The following is an 18,213-nucleotide window of genomic DNA, read 5'->3' on the forward strand; positions in this document are numbered from 1 at the left end:
AACATCTACACTCTACAAAAACCACACATCACGAAGGAGTTATGGAAATTGGTTACAAATTGATATTCATACAGGTGTCGACAGAAATTGTACAATTGTAAACTGTTCATTCATTCATTAATGCTTGTTCCATAGATCATGAATACGACATTTCGTAATGATGTGGAACGTGTCACTTTAACATAGGTTTTCTTCACACAAAATAATTAATTAATTAATTTTTTTCTTTTTTTACATTTCTAAGAATTCATCTATTGAGTAGAAGGAGTTGTCATTCAGAAATACTTTTAATTTGTTTTTAAATGCTGGTTGGCTTTCTGTCAGTATTAAACTATTTGGCAAATGACCAAAGATTTTTGTGGCAGCATAATTCACCCCTTTCTGTGCCAAAGTGAGATTTAATCCAGAGCAGTGAATATCATCCTTTCTTCTAGTGTTGTAGCTATGCACTTCGCTGTTATTTTTGAACTGGAATGGGTTATTAATGACAAATTTCATAAGTGAATATATGTATTGCGAAGGTACTGTGAATATCCCGAGTTCCTTAAATAAATGTCTCCGAAGTGATCTTGGGTGGGCTCCAGCTATTATTTTTATCACACGCTTTTTTGCAATGAATACTTTCTCTCTTAATGACGAATTTCCCCCAAAGATGATGCCATATGAAAGCAGTGAATGAAAATAGGAAGAATAGGCTAATCAACTGATATGTTTATCACCAAAGTTTGCAATAACCCTGATAGCATAAGTAGCTGAACCTAACCGTTTCAGCAGATCATCGATGTGTTTCTTCCAATCCAATTTCTCATCAACACACACACCCAGAAATTTTGAGTATTCTGCCTTAGCAACAGACTTCCGTTAGTAGTCTATATTTATCAATGGTGTTATGCCATTTACTGTACAGAATTGTATAAACTGTGTTTTCCCAAAATTTAGTGATAGTCCATTTGCAGAGATGGATGAATGCGTTACGCTGCAGCGTAATTTCACTGCGCAGCTGGTAAGGATGGTAAACAGGAGACATGCCGACACCACGGCGTAAAGTCTTCGCGAATTTCATTCCCTATACTCGGCTGGACAATAACTATGCTTCTCAGACAGGCGTGTGAGCAATATACGCGGACGTCAGCATTTGGGTGAGGTCGAGTAGTTGGGCTCAAAGAAGCCGGTTGGAGTAATGGGCGTATCGCTTGACATTTGAATAGAAACGATGCCACTATTCGACGACGATGGCAGGAATGGATGAGCTATGGCGGAACACAGCGTCAAGAAAGAAGCAGTCGACCTAGAGAGGCGACAGAAGGTGAGGACCGAGCAGTTGTCAGAGAGGAACTAAGAGTCCCGCAGTCATCATTATCATCGATACGGCGTACAACTGGTCCTTCAATGACCACAAGGGATATTAACAGGCGGCTCACAGAAACGGGGCTGAGCTCACGGCGCCCCTTGCGGCTGACATTCACCTCTGTGCACCAACAAGCCCGTTTGCAGTGGTGTCGGGCACATTCGGCTTGGAATCTCATTGACTGGAATAGAATTGTCTTCAGTGATGAGCCCCACTATGAACTAAGCACTTATGGCCAGACGCGTCTCTAGACGCCTCGGACAGCTGTGGCATAGCAACCTGATTGTCGCGCGCCATGCGGACCGACAACCATGCGTGATGGTCTGGGGTGCCACTTCATTTCATAGCAGGACCCCTTCGGTTGTCATCAGCCGTACCCTTACAGTACAGAGGTACGTTGATGATATTCTACGCCCTGTTTTGTTGCCCTTCACGGTAAGCCATCCTGGGCTTAGATTTACCAGGATAACGCACGCCCGCACACATTGTGAGTTTCTACTGCTTGTCTTCGTGCTTGCCAAACTCTACCTTGGCCTGCAAGTTCGTCAGATCTCACCCCAGTAGAGAACGCTTGGATCATTATGGGCAGGGCCCTCCAATCGGCTCAGGATTTTGACGATCTAACGCGCCAATTGGACAGAATTTGGCACGACAGCCCTCGGGAAGACATCCAGCAACCCCATCAATCAATGCCGAGCCGAAATGCTTCATGCATAAGGACCACAAATGGTCCAACGTGTTACTGACTTGTTTAATTTGTGAAGCTCTTTCTCTTGAATAAGTGATCCAATTTTTCTGAAATTATAATCATTTGTTTGTCTGTACATGTACATCACATCTGCCGATTCAGATAATTCCTTCATGGTGCGTCTTTTTTTTTTTTTTTTAAGTGTATATTAGTCATCTTTGCAGTGGTGTGTGAATTAAATTGCGGCAACACTCCTGGATTTTCCTTTGTAAAGGAACATTTTAAAATAGTGTTCAATATTTCTAGTTTTGCTTTGTTGCCCGCAATTTCAGTTCCTGTCTCGTCCTTCAGTGTCTGGAAACTAACCCTGTGTGCTCTAACAGTCTTTACGTATGATCAGAATTTCCCTGAGTTTTGTGAGAGATGTTTCGATAATATTCTGCTACAGTAGTAACTGAAGGCTTCACGCATTGCCCTCTTGACATCAAACGCATTTCATTCAGTATTTCTCTACCAGTCCTATGTTTTGTTTTACACCTATTATGCAATAGCCACTGTTTATTCGACAGTTTGTTTACAGTGGCTGCATACCAAAGAGGCTGCCTCCAGTCATCTTGACCTAGGTACATATCTATCCAGCGCATGAGTAACTATTCTTTTAAACTTCAGCCACAGTTCTTCTACAGGCCTGTGCCCAGAGGTAAATTTTCGTTTTTCTACAACCGACCTAACGTGGACGTTCCATTTCATGGCACGTTGCAGTGTTAGCCTGGATATTTCACTAACGTGACTGTGTCAAGCAGCAAACCAATAATACTGTATTCGAATTAACAGGATTGCTTTCCTTCCTCATCTGCATTAACCTAAATTTTTCCACACTTACAGCAAGCTGCCATTCATTACACAAAATAGAAATTCTACCCAAGTCATCCTGTATTCTCATACGACGTACAGATACTCGAAGACAACACTTATCCACACATTACAGCATCATCACTCATATACCAGTCTGGTGTGGCAATAGAAGACAGCAAAAAGGAAAGCTGGGGCTTTAAATATCGCATTCAAAAAAAATCATTCACGCGGAGGAGCCGTACAGACATACCATTGTTTGACTGCCGCTCAAACTCCCACATAGAGAACACAGAAACTGGGATCCCTAAAGTTCAAAAGCAGCTGAAAGAGTTAAAAACAATTAAGTCGCCAAGTCTATATGAAGTCCCAATTCGATTTCACAGAAAGTACCCCTCGGCATTGGTCACTTACTTAGGTTACATTCATCGTGACTCTCTCCTCCAGCGCAAGATCCCAAGCGACTGGAAAAAAGCGAATGTGATTCCTGCGTATAAGAAGGGTAAAAGGAAGAGCCCGCAAAATTACAGACTAATTTGCGTAGTATGGGTCTGCTGCAGAATTCTTCAGCATATTATACATTGGAATATAATATATTTCCTTAGAAAGAAAAACTTCTGTCCACAAATTAACGTGGTTTTAGAAAGCATCGCTCGGGCGAAACTCTGCTTGCCCCTTTTCGCGTATGCTTTATTGCGCACCACGTATGAAAGGCTGCAGGCAGACTCCGTATTCCTATACTCCGGGACGCGTTCTACAAAGTGCCACACTGAACACTGTTAACGAAGGTCAGAGCATACGGAATAAGTTTTCAGATATGTGAGTGGCTCGAAGGTTTAAATAACAGAACGAGTACGTTGTCTTACAAGTGTGGAGTTTTCATCACAGACAAATGTATCGTCGGGGCTGCAGGAAATGTGATAAAACTCCTCTTGTTCTGACGGAAAGGGTGAACGGCAATCTAAGGCCTCGACCGTCACTTCGTGATTACAACTGATTCTACATAACAATGGACAATATTACGTTTTTATTCAGCAAAATATTATTAGATGGCCGCAGTTATCAAATTTGTGTCATTTCATTCGTCAGACGACTGTTAACTTCAGGGAAGTAATCTAAAAATTAGTGAATCTCATTGTATTTGCGCCGTGATGGTGATCTAACTCATGGGCGACCACAAGGAGGCCAAGAAGGGCATTTGGGTCTGCCCCCCTGAAATCTAGAGTACTTAGAGTACTGGCGTCTTATTCATTACAGAAGTGTCATATGAAGAATGGAAACAGAAAATGAAATGTTCTAAACGCCTTAAAAAAAAAAAAAAAAAAAAAAAAAAAAAAAAAAAAAAAAACGAGCTTTGAGTGCTACTGTATCCTTGGCACAATGTTGCATGTCCCTAAACTTGTTCCATATGTAAATCATGGAGAAACTGCTCAAACATTCATTACTAGAAGCTGTATGGTCTTTGAGACAAGCAGTGCTTCGCTCAGCTGAATTTATAAACCCCACCCCACGTAATTCCAGTGCATACACGTGACTTCTCTGATGTTAAAGATGCTACTAAAGGACTGTTGTCAATTCATGTTTATCAGATCTCCAAATGCAGTATGATCAAAGTGATTTATATTCATTCATCTCGAAGAGCTATCAAAACTTCTTACTCTGAAACAGAAGAATGGAAAGAGGAAAGACCAAGGCAATGTAAGCCACGCCGTTCTTCAACTGAGGGACTAGCCGTGTCTATCATATGCAAAACAGAAAGACCTATTGACGACGTTGGCATTTCTTCCTCAACAACATTGGGAGTTTTACGTCAAACTTGGCAACATCTGACCATAAGAATGGATCTGTGTAAGAAACGTAAGTCAGTATTGAGATACTGTTTCTCAAGTTTAATTCTGCTGTACTCTTACAAAAAAAAAGTGTAAAACAAATGAGAAATGGTTTTTCTTGACTACATGTTTCAATTACTTAAAATATACTTACCTGCAAAACTCAAAGACGAGATACTTAAAGTAACATAACATGTTAACTATTTAGTGGAAATGAATGATAGTGGGAGCATGTTGCCAGATGTCTCCCAGTCGTGCACACAATCCTGGACGTCATGTGGCGTGAGGTCAGTGAAGTTACAGCGCCAAATGAGGCTGGCTCCGCAACACGAGGTATTTGAAGGAATGGCAAAAGACAGTGTGTGTGTCAATTAGTGAGCAGTTATGGCGCACTGTGGCGTTGTTGTTCATTACAAAATGGCCCGGAGACAACATTTGGATGACGTCGTATAGGGGAGAATCATCGGGAAGCTGGAAGAAGGACGAAGTGTGACGATTGTAGCCCCGGAGCTTGGTATTGCTCACAGCATTATTTCACGTGCTCGGGGAGCGTTCCGAACCACAGACATTATTGCCCGAAGGACAGGGGGTGATCGTTCACGGTCAATTACAGCATCATATGATCGCTACGTTGTGCAACAGACAAGGCTGGATCCACGTCAAATAGCGGGTGAAATAGCAACCACGTTTAATAGGACTGCAAGGCATACTATCTCACGCTCCACAGTGGCATGGTGACTGCAACGGGGTGGTCTCTTTGCCCCATGACCAGTGCATTGTGTTCCGCCGACACTCGCCCATCAGCGGCACCGTTTGCGATGGTGCCAAGAGCATAGACACTGGACCAACTAGGTGCTTGCTCTTCTCCCGTGAGAGTAGATTCAGTCTGATTAGTGAAGAAAACGGAAAGAAAACTATACGAATAAAACATAAAGTAACCTAACATAAACTAGATTCCAGAATGAGATTTTCACTCTGCAGCGGAGTGTGCGCTGATATGAAACTTCCTGGCAGATTAAAACTGTGTGCCCGACCGAGACTCGAACTCGGGACCTTTGCCTTTCGCGGGCAAGTGCTCTACCAACTGAGCTACCGAAGCACGACTCACGCCCGGTACCCACAGCTTTACTTCTGCCAGTACCTCGTCTCCTAGAACTCGGGACCTTTGCCTTTCGCGGGCAAGCACTTGCCCGCGAAAGGCAAAGGTCCCGAGTTCGAGTCTCGGTCGGGCACACAGTTTTAATCTGCCAGGAAGTTTCATAAACTAGATTGGCCAAAAGGGATTGTCCATATGGACATTACCATTTGCTTTCGGGCCAAGGGTGGAAACGGCTAGGTTTGTAAAGTGGCCGCATGTCGCCATGGTTAAAGTACACACAGCATAGCAAAATGCGCTACCCAAAGCCAGCGCCGAGGCAACTGCGGTGCACCACGTGCAGTACATGACAGGGGTGAACCAAGGCATCGGAGATGTATACGGGCGAATAGATGAGCAACTGATAGCTGCTGCGTATGGGCACGACGCTGCTGCTACGGTCGCAGGTTCGAATCCTGCTTCGGGCATGGATGTGTGTGATGTCCTTAGCTTAGTTAGGTTAAAGCAGTTCCAAGTTCTAGGGGACTGATGACCTCAGCTGTTAAGTCCCATAGCGCTCAGAGCCATTTTTTTGCGTATGAGCCTCTGTGGCAGGCGCCTGGTTCAGGGATCTACGCTGATGGCAGTTCATGTCCATGCATCTATGCTGATCGCAGTTCATCGGCAACGAAACCTGGATTTTGCACGCCAGTAGCGCAATTGGACGTCCACTGACTGGCGACAGGCGGTCTTTTCAGATGATTCACGTTTTATGCTGTATCGGCGGGAAACGTCCGAAGGCAAACACTCTGCGACAATCGTCAGAAGGTCCAGGTTGGGGAAGTGATTGTTGTGGTCTGGTGAATGTTTTCGTGGCATTCCCTGGGCGATCTCGTCATTCTGGAAGACACAGTGGATCAACACAAGTATGTATCTATCCTTTGGCACCATGTCCACCCCCACATGCAGTTTATTTTTCCTCCGCACGATGGGATCTACCAGCAAGATACTACACTACTGGCCATTAAAATTGCTACACCACGAAGATGACGTGCTACAGATGCGAAATTTAGCCGACAGGAAGAAGATGCTGTGATATGCAAATGATTAGCTTTTCAGAGCATTCACACAAGGTTGGCGCCGGTGGCGACACCTACAACGTGCTAACTTGAGGAAAGTTTGCAACCTATTTCTCATACACAAACAGCAGTTGACCGGCGCTGCCTGGTGAAACGTTCTTGTGATGCCCCGTGTAAGGAGGAGAAATGCGTACCATCACGTTTCCGACTTGATATAGGTCGGATTGTAGCCTATCGCGACTGCGGTTTATCGTATAGCGACATTGCTGCTCGCGTTGGTCGAGATCCAATGACTGTTAGCAGAATATGGAATCGGTGGGTTCAGGAGGGTAATACGGAAAGCCGTGCTGGATCCCAACGGCCTCGTATCACTAGCAGTCGAGATGACAGGCATCTTATCCGCATGGCTGTAACGGATCGTCCAGCCACGTCTCGATCCCTAAGTCAACAGATGGGGAAGTTTTCAAGACACCAACCATCTGCACGAACAGTTCGACGACGTTTGCAGCAGCATGGACTATCAGCTCGGAGGCCATGGCTGCGGTTACCCTTGACGCTGCATCACAGACAGGAGCGCCTGCGATGGTGTACTCAACAACGAACCTGGGTGCACGAATGCCAAAACGTCATTTTTTCAGATGAATCCAGCTTGTGTTTACAGCATCATGATGGTCGCGTCCGTGTTTGGCGACATCGCGGTGAACGCGCATTGGAAGCGTGTATTCGTCATCGCCATACTGGCGTATCACCCGGCGTGATGGTATGGGGTGCCATTGGTTACACGTCTCGGTCACCTCTTGTTCGCATTGACGGCACTTTGAACAGTGGACGTTACATTTCAGATGTGTTACGACCCGTGGCTCTACCCTTCATTCGATCCCTGCGAAACCCTACATTTCAGCAGGATAATGCACGACCGCATGATGCAGGTCCTGTACGGGCCTTTCTGGATACAGAAAATGTTCGACTGCTGCCCTGGCCAGCACATTCTCCGGATCTTTCATCGATTGAAAACGTCTGATCAATGGTGGCCGAGCAACTGGCTTGTCACAATACGCCAATCGCTACTCTTGATGAACTGCGGTATCGTGTTGAAGCTGCATGAGCAGCTGTACCTGTACATGCCATCCAAGCTCAGTTTGACTCAATGCCCAGGCGTATCAAGGCCGTTATTATGGCCAGAGGTGGTTCTCCTGGGTACTGATTTCTCAGGATCTATGCACCAAAATTACGTGAAAATGTAATCACATGTCAGTTCTAGTATAATATATTTGTCCAATGAATATCCGTTTATCATCTGCATTTCTTCTTGGTGTAGCTATTTTAATGGCCAGTAGTGTAAAACGTCTCACACAGTTCGCAGTGTATGTGCGTGATCCGAAGAGCACCAGGATGAGTTTACCGTACTCCATTAGCCGTCAAACTACCTGGATTTAAACCCAATCGAGAATCTGTGGAACCACCTCGATCACGCTATTCGTGCCATCGATCATCAACCGAGAAACTTAGCGCAGCTGGCCACAGCACGCAAGTTGACATGGAATCACACCCCCGTCGTTACCTTCCAGAACCTCACTGGCACTCTTCCTGTACGTCTCGCAGCATCTGCACTGCAAAAGGTGGTTATTCGGGCTTTTGACAGGTGGTCACATTAATCCAAGTGGACAGTGTAATACTGACTATGAATTAATGAAGTTAATACCGGCCATGTTTCTACTGCTGCTGCTACTGCTACCTGTAATAATAATAATAATAATAATGGTGGTGGCAGATATAACAAGAACTTATAGGTGTACAAAATACATGTTTTCTAACATGAAGACTTCTGAGGGACGGAAATTTAAGGAGTCTGCACCAGCTAAGAATAGTAGGAAATGAGGGAGATCTAGCTGGGAAGAAGGATGTGCTGGAAAGAAGTATGTACTGAGATAACGAGTACATACAGGGACAAAATTAGTTGTTATTGTTACATCGTTACATATGTCATTAACTTTCTTCTGAAGCTGGTGATGTTATTCAGTTTTCTGATATACGAGTAATGCGGGAGGATATTCCAAAGTCTGGTTCCTGCTGTTGAGAAGGACATCGAGAATGGGACTGGACGACAGAATGGGACAGAAAGGATTCTACTCTGGTGGTAACGGGTGTTTCTGCCATGTTGTTCAGACATGAGCGTTAAGGTCGAAGAGAGATATGAGGGACAGTGTATGATAGTAATACAGTAGATAAGACAGTGTGTATGGAAATACCTGCATTTGTATGCATGCAGCCAAGGTAGCTCTGTATATGATAGTGAAATATGATTAAAGATATACATCGATCACGTGCATTCATAACCCATTCCACGTACAGTGGCCTTCTTGAGAAACACCTTGCAGGCAAACATTGCTATAATCAATAACTGCCGCTCAGGGTAGCAGCGCGATCTATTTGTGCCTTGCCACGGTTCGTGCGGCTCCTGTTCACAGTCCAGTCCAGACTCGTTGCTAAGGGAGAGAAGTAGATGTATGTCTGATTTAGGATTATATGTGGTAGGGATTCCCGATATTTCGAGGTAGTGAGTCTGGATTTACCTACCAGTACCGATTGGGTTTTGGGTGGGTTGAGCTTCAACCATATATTGTGTTCTGTTTTGGTATGGCACAGGTCAATATTGAGATTCTGGTTTTGCACTCGCATACAACTGAAAGTCATCAGCAGATGCGTAATATTTGCAGTAGGGCAAAACTGATGAAACGTCATTAACATACAATGAAAAGAGTATAGGACCTAATGAAAAGAGTATAGGGCTTAAGACAGAACACTGTCGGACGCCTTCATTGTAACGTTATGGTATCCGACATGACGTACTGCTGGCGAGACGTCTGGTATGCCATTACACTGCAGTTGACGAGAAATTTAGGCTGCTAAGTTTGTCAAGTAAAATTTCGGGAGTCGACAGTGCCAAAGGCTTTGTTGAAGTCTAAGAACTTCTCCAGTCTTTAGGAGAGGATGTTTGTCATATGATTCAGTAAGTTTGTTAATACACCCATGAAATTTTTCATATATGTCCAGTGAGGACTTAGAAGTCACCCACCAAACTATTTCTTGCGCCTCTGTTGCAAGTTCATATAAGTTAATCCGTTTGCAGTCTCGGTACGTCGTCTCTTGTGGTTGCTTTCTGGGACGTTCTGGTGAGTATGTCATGAAAATTGTGTCATGGTAGACACGCCAGGTGCAGATTATTTGAGAGGCACCAATTACATTATTTGGGGCTTTCGTTACAAATACAACCGCCATCGAAACTGGTATAGGCATGCGTATTTATATCCAGGGATATGTAATAAGGTAGAATACGGCGCTATCAACATTAAAGTGAGTTTGAACGTGGTGTCACAGTCGGCGCACGAGCGATGGCATCCAGCATCTCCGAGGTAGTGATGAAGTGGGGATTTTCCCGTACGACCATTTCACGAGTGTACCATGAATATCAGAACATCAAATCTCCGACATCGCTGCAGCCGGAAAAGATCCTGCAAGAACGTGACCAACGACGGCTAAAGAAAATCTATCGACGTAACAGAAGTGCAACCCTTCCGCAAACTGCTGCAGATTTCAATGCTGGGCCATCAACAAGTGTTAGCATGGGAACCATTCAAAGAAACATCATAGATATCGGCTTTCGGAGCCCAATGACCACTCTTGTATCCTTGATGACAGAACGGGACAAAGCTTTACGTCGCGTCTGGGCCCGTCAACACCGACATTGGACTGTCGATGACTGGAAATATGTTGCATAGTCGGACGACTCTTGTTTCAAATTGCATCGAGCGTATGTATGTGTACGGCTATGGATACAACCTCATGAACCCATCAACCCTGCATGTCAACAGGGAACTGTTCAAGCTGATGGGGACTCTGTGGGGGCTCTGTAATGGTGTTCAGTGTGTGCAGTTGTAGTGATATGGGACCCCTGACACGCTTAGATACGACTCTGACAGGGGACAACTACGTAAGCATCCTGTCTGATCACCTGAATCCGTCAATGTCCATTTTGCATTCCGACAGGCTTGGGCAGTTCCAGCATGACAATGCGACACCCCACCCATCAAGAATTACTACAGAATGGCTCCACGAACAATATTCAGAGTTTAAACACTTCCGCTGGCCACCGAACTCCACAGACATGAACATTATTGAGCTTGTCTGGGATGCCTTGCAATGTGCCATTCAGAAGAGATCGTCAGCCCCTCATACTCTTATGGATTTATGGACAGCCCTGAAGGATTCGTTGTGTCAGTTCCCTCGGCCACTACTTCAGACATTAGTCAAGTCCATGCCACGTCATGTTGCAGCAGTTCTGCATGCTCGCAGAGCCCTACACGATATTAGGCAGGTGTACCACTTTCTTTGGCTCTTCTGCGTAGGATGCATGCATAATTGTCGAATTTGTACAAAAACTTTAATTTTGCTACGTTGTCAGAAAAATTTGTCGTCCAAATTCTTGCTTTTCTAGGTGTTTTTTTCTTTTAAAAGATAAAAATCTGTTGTTTTTTGTGCTTTATACAGCCATTTATTCAGGCTGGAAAGAGCAAGGGCGGACCATAGGTGTCATTGAACACTCTTACTTGACGACAGAAAATACTCCATATTTTCATCAATGTTCTCTCAAGCCCTACATTTGAACTTGAAACAATCACTTTGACAGAAGCTCTGTTTGAGCGTATGTCATTTGAATACATTTGTACTGTATGCAAACTCTAGAGGACTCTCAGCGAGGTGACATTCAAGTAGCTGGAACAACCGAAATTGAGAGCAAGTAATCGGTACTCAGATCTTTCCAAAGGCAACCAACATCACACAACAAACAAAAGTGCATTGAATGACTGTAACATGTCTTCAAATGATTCCAGAATCAGTTACATATTATATCATGTCATGATCATAAATAGCAGGGCAAGGGAGGCATCAGTGTATTTTGTTAGTGCAGGTTGCCTACACCAGGGGCACACCTATTGTCCTCCTTTCATTGACAGGTCATTAATTTATTGTTCTATTAAAAGGATTAAGACCCCCTGGGGATAATCTTTCCTTTTGATTGACAGGTCCTTAACCTATTGTTTCCCCACCCCTCCCCCTCCTCCTCCCAACCCCTCAGGAAATCTCCAAATCCTGCTCCCTAGCTGCTATAGGTACACTTTCTGGTCTTAGTTATTCAAATAGTCCCCTCTCACCCTTATCAATTTGTTGACTACTTATTTAAATTGATCAATTAATTAATCCATCCCCCTCCTGGTAAACACTCTATCCCTCCCCCTTCCCACCCCTGCCTAAAAGTTGGCAGCTCTGCGGTGGAGAAGATGGATCTGATGACAGAAACTTCACAGGCATATTGTTTATTTATAAAAAAAAAGATCAGTGTGCAGGGACTGGATTTCTTTTGTTCGTCATTCCCTGCTCCTTGGAAAGATGCAGGTCTTGTAAGAAGTAATTAAATCGAACACTCTTCTTCTCACTTCAGTCACGCAAGGAATACCATCATGAAAAAACTGTCACACGTAATTACGTTGTTAAAAGTTTTTCGATTTCGAAGCACACACTACCCACTATCCCATCCACTGGACCACACAGAACACTACAGCACACACTGCCAGAATTCGAGTTGTACCAACTAGCACCTGAGAAGCGGCCACCAGACACAGGTGTCCCTGCTCAAACACCCACAACTGACAGACCAGATGTGACACAAATCCTCGAACAAAAGCATCAGTTGGCAGTGTCATACTTGACACCTGAGAAATTCCTGTCGAAATTCATGACCTTTCCCTGTTTCACCTTATGTTCTGCCAAGCATGCACGACAAGAAATACAATTTTGTAGCACAGGATATACTTTTTATTTGTAAAATTAAATTTGGTGGGTAAAACTCACATCCAACAACTACATGTTCTAATTATGTAATTACACTGTAGCAGATTTAAGGTATCGTCTTACTGGAAAATTTTCCTTTGTGTGCTCACCTTGACATGCAGGGATCGACTGAGCTAGTGACAATGCCACCACCAAAGGACGTTCCACCCCTTCCCCCCTACCCCTGGGCCCCTCCCATCCCTCCAAGAAAAATTAGTAGGAAAAAGACTCACTGTATGCTGAAGAAGGATCTCATGACACGAAATTCAAATCAAAATCATTAATATATTGATGTATATTCCTTATTTAGTCACTTTCTGGGAGATGGAGTTCCCCTACTTGGGCAGACATCGTGACTGCACCCCCTCCACCCTTCCTCCCCACAGTGTAATAACTTTAGTCACAAGGGAATGGAATGTAGTTCGATACAGTAGCCGCCATTTGGGCTCTCCCACATGTCTGTTTATCATCAGGGCACCACCACGAAAGTCAAAACAGCCCAATGTCCCAATTACAGATCATGTTACTAAATACCACTGACCACGGACCGGATATTGGCTCCTTTGATTTCGTGGCCCCCAAGCAAAGCCTCAAGTGGCAGCATTCTGTTGATCGGCAAATTTCAGATTCGCTTCCTTCCTCTGTTGCTCCCAAGAAGCCACTCCCTGCTTGTCTGTGTGAACCAGCGTCTCCAAACATGAAGATGGAGGCTGTCATCTCTCCTCAGAATACTGTATTCCTATTGGCTAATACTGGAGACAAAGGGAAAGCTGACTCAATTTCTATATCAAAAATAGAGTGAAATAATTCATTTGCACTATGCTGTCAAATTGTTTAACAATTTACAGGAGTCAAATAGATCACTTAAAACACTCACTTCCACCTTACTATGAGCCTTCTTCATAATAAAACATATTTGCAACATTTGAGTATCACACACACAGTAGTTTGGAAATGCTCAACAACGCCGCAAAACTTTTCCACTTTCCATATGTTGTGACTGCGTTTTATTTAAGATCGTCCAGTGTGTGTGTTGTGGTAGCTGCAGCAACATGCATTTACACTGTGTGATGTCCAGTTTTCTGTGAGAGCCAATGGATCGAAACGTGTTAATGTCAGTTTAGAACCTGACACCAACCTCGAAGTCATGGTGGCAAAAACAAAACGTATGTTTGTGCACAAATCACCTTACAGCAGAAAAAAAGAATGTATTAAACAACAAAACAGGGACACTCTCTTGCGACTGATAGTCTGTGGAATACGGTCCTCCTACAGTATAAGCGACGAAACTTTACACTGGCCTGCGCAAACGACTTCAATCACTGGCCGCCTGCTCCAGTATATCAGTACCTGCAAATTTATTAGGATCAGCACATATGCTCAATGCCAGCATGCAGACGGTACTTGTTTTTGATATATTGGAAGAGAGAGATGTGGTAAAAATCTTAACAAGTTATCTGTAAGATGAAGTTAGCGGAGTTTTCTAGTTCATAGATTTCCTTTGTTGCATGGTACAAAAGAACGAAGATAAAATGTTTGGATGAGAAAGGTTAATGTATCCTGAGGGAAGCAGATCTGCTTCAGACTGTAGTGGCCGTATGTAATTTGGAAGCATATTGCAACGCAGAAGCACAATCATCGTCCCTTTTCCAGTTCCTATATGATGTGAAGTCTTCCTAATTTCCCCCAATAAGAAACACCACCAGAACTGCTTGTACTGTCTTTTATACTATCTTGTGTTGCAGGAGCAGGCATTGTTTCGCGCTGACTTTACACATCATCCATGGTTGGCGGAGATACGACAACACGCTCCCACACAAACTGACTCTCATGATCAATTTAATTAATTAGTGCATCAATCTGATATCAGGACATGCTGCCTGGCGAGTGAAGGTGATGGCTAGGGCACTATGAATATGATTCTTCACTTACTTTCTTTTTCGGTGTATTTAACTATATTTCATTCGTCCACCTACACAGGGAGAGATCACCATCGTCATACAATTTGATGTGTCAGCGAATTTATAAAGTGATACATAGTACAAAATTTACTTTTACAACTTCTCTGTGCTGTTACCTTAAGAGACTTCATATGTGGCGAGACATTTGGTTACCTTAAGAGTGAGTTCGAAAGTGAGGGGGCGTCCTGTGACAGTGGTAGATCTTAGCACTCCGTCGTGAGCCAAAAAATGAGTTTCATATTCTAGTCCTGTGATGCATGAGATGACAGGTAAAGAAAGATATTTTTTCTACTTGATGAAAGAACACTTAGAGCGGGTATACTGTATGCCATAAACCTGTACAGGATTTTCACAACGAGTAACCATACTTTAGTTCAAAAAGGGGTCCACTACTCAGGAACACTCATCTTCAATAATTTGCCAGCGAACATAAAAAATTTAGTTACAAATAAAGATCAGTTTAAAAGGAGTCTGAAAGACTTACTAGTGGCCAACTCCTCCTACTCCATTGACGAATTTTTTAATAGTAACAAATGATGTATTGTATATACTCATACTATTAGTATTGTTATTTCAGCTAAAAAATGATTATTGTATACACTCATACTATTAGTATTGCTATTTCAGCTTAAAAAAAATTAAAAAAGTAAAAAAATTTACATGTTCCACATCCATGAGGATCTCCTCAGCACGGATCTATGGAACAAAAAGCTAATCTAATCTAATCTAAAATGAAAACCCGTGTATTGTTCGATTTCTTCTAAATTCGAAAGTAACTCGTATAAATGGGAGGAATTTACATTTTGTGTGAGAAATTAGAGGTGTATGGTCAACACCGTTGCCTGGGATTGGGTAAAGTAGATTTTTTTTAAACTGGTGCGTGCGCATCGCCCGGAGTGGAATTGTTAGAGCTACTGTATACGTCCAAGTTGCAGCTGCTTGTTTCGGAGCGCACCGCGGCTGCCCGCGATGGCGGTCACAAGGAGTCGGCAACCGAAAGAATCGGATTAGCTCAGTTTTTGATGTGTACAAAGAATGCACCTATCTGCCTCATCTTGCCCGCAGCAGCGAGGGCTGACGAACTGGCCAGTGTGCTGGATGAGTGCGACAGGAGCGGACGTGTGTTATGTGTTGCAGGGGAGAAGATTCAAAATAATGGATGTTTGCGCTGCACCTATTGGTCACATCCGAACTCTTAGTACTCCAATCATCTCCAGATGCCCTCCATGGCCGGAGCAGTGCACTCCGGCATACACACGCATCCAGGACTGCAACTACGGCAGTAACTTTCAATGACCTCTTAACGTCGTCGCTGGCGGACTACGATTGGGAACAGGGGGCGCCGCGTGTGAACGTCTGAGTGGTCAGTGCACAAGATGTGTCTGTTTTCAGCTGTCTCCAACATGTAGTCATAACGCTTATTGCTACGGACTGGATCTTGGTTGAAGTGTGTCGTTCAGTGCTTCTCAATATATTGCAGTGGCCTCTGTCTTGCAGTAGTATTTGCTGTTGTGTGTATTATCTCACGCACCTTCCTTCCTTCTTCCGAATGTGGCAAAGAGAGCCAATTTAGAAATTCTACAGTACTTTTAAAAACCCAATCGTGGCGTTAAATTTCCCATTGATCAGTTTATTGTTTCTGATAGTTGTACTGCGTGCACGCATGCGTTCGGTATGGGGAGGCATGGACAGGGCGCCGCGGCGATCAAGACCGACGCCCGACAGGAAGTGGCACGCACATCATGATCGCGAATGTGTCTCATCGTCAGGGTTTTTTTCCCATCAGATATGTTTAGGGGAAACGTTGTGGTGGATGAGGATACATACAACACCTTCGATATATTTAGCGCTACGATCTACTTGCGACGGAAATTCCATTATTTGATTTCCATAATGTTTGCATGTGATACTCAAACATTGAAAATATGTTTTATTATGAATAAGGATCATCGTAAGGTGAAGTGAGTGTTTTAGGCGATCTATTTGACTCCTGTAAATTGTTAAACAATTAATTTGACAGTATTTGGGGAGCAAAATAACTGATGATGGTCGAAGTAGAGAGGATATAAAATGTAAACTGACAATGGGAAGGAAAGCGCTTCTGAAGAAGAGAATTTTGTTAACATTAAGTATAGATTTAAGTGTCAGGAAGTCGTTTCTGAAAGTATTTGTATGGAGTGTAGCCATGTATGGAAGTGAAACATGGACGATAAATAGTTTAGACAAGAAGAGAATAGAAGCTTTCGAAATGTGGTGCTACAGAAGAATGCTGAAGATTAGATGGGTAGATCACATAACTAATGAGGAGGTACTGCATAGGGTTGGGGAGAAGAGGAGTTTGTGGCACAACTTCACTAGAAGAAGGGATCGGTTGGTAGAACATGTTCTGAGGCATCAAGAGATCACCAATTTAGTATTAGAGGGCAGCGTGGAGGGTAAAAGTCGTAGAGGGAGGCCAAGAGATGAATACACCAAGCAGATTCAGAAGGATGTAGGCTGCAGTAGGTACTGGGAGATGAAGAAGATTGCACAGGATAGAGTAGCATGGAGAGCTGCATCAAACCAGTCTCAGGACTGAAGACCACAACAATAACAAGATAATTTGACAGGTATTTCATTCTAGTTTTGATATCGAAATTGGGTAAGCTTTCCCTTTGTCTCCAGCATTAGCCAATAGGAATACGATATTCTGAGAAACGATGTAAAACCTTCATCTTCGTGTTTGGAGACGTTGGTTAACACAGCCAAGCAGGTAGTGGCTTCTTGGGGGCAACAGAGAAAGGAAGCAAATCTGAAATTTGCCGATCAATGGAATGCTGCCACTTGATGTTTTGTTTGGGGACCACGATGTAAAAGTTATTGTGATATTTACATGGAAGTAAGACACTGCGCCAAATTCGAAAAAGTTTGCAATTAAAAATACAGATCGCTATGATTTTGCGTTTGGTGATTATTACATAATACGTTGTTACATACGAAATTTAGATAACGTATTGAATTTTTCGTTAGACTTCGGTAGAAGTTTCTATCTTCACCAATTTCGAGAAAATTGATCTGACGTAGCACACTCATTTACGATCTCACCGCGCCAGCGATAAAGCCAGTTTGAAATATCCAAAATATTCCTCATATTTCATAAACGGTTTCAGATATCGAAATGAAATTTTGGTAAGTTACAGCACGTGAAGAGGTGAGTATTTTGCCATAGCGCTTATATGTAAAACTTCAATATCTACCATGTAATTCCACTAACTAAAGATTTTTTCGATGAAAGAATGTAGTTTTCAAGAGCCATCGATAGCTGGTGAAACGAGTAATGCTATGGGTTTGCGAACAACGTAAGTGAAGACATTGCACGTTTTTTTGTACTGGGGAAGTCCTTTTTCAAAAACTACTGACCTTACTTTTCCTCAGTTCCTCGGTTAATAAACCCAATAAACCACTATTTCTTTTTAGACACTAGCCAAGTAGAGGTGACAGCAGATCATTTTG

This window comes from Schistocerca cancellata, chromosome 3 (assembly GCF_023864275.1).
Source record: "Schistocerca cancellata isolate TAMUIC-IGC-003103 chromosome 3, iqSchCanc2.1, whole genome shotgun sequence".
NCBI lineage: Eukaryota > Metazoa > Arthropoda > Insecta > Orthoptera > Acrididae > Schistocerca > Schistocerca cancellata.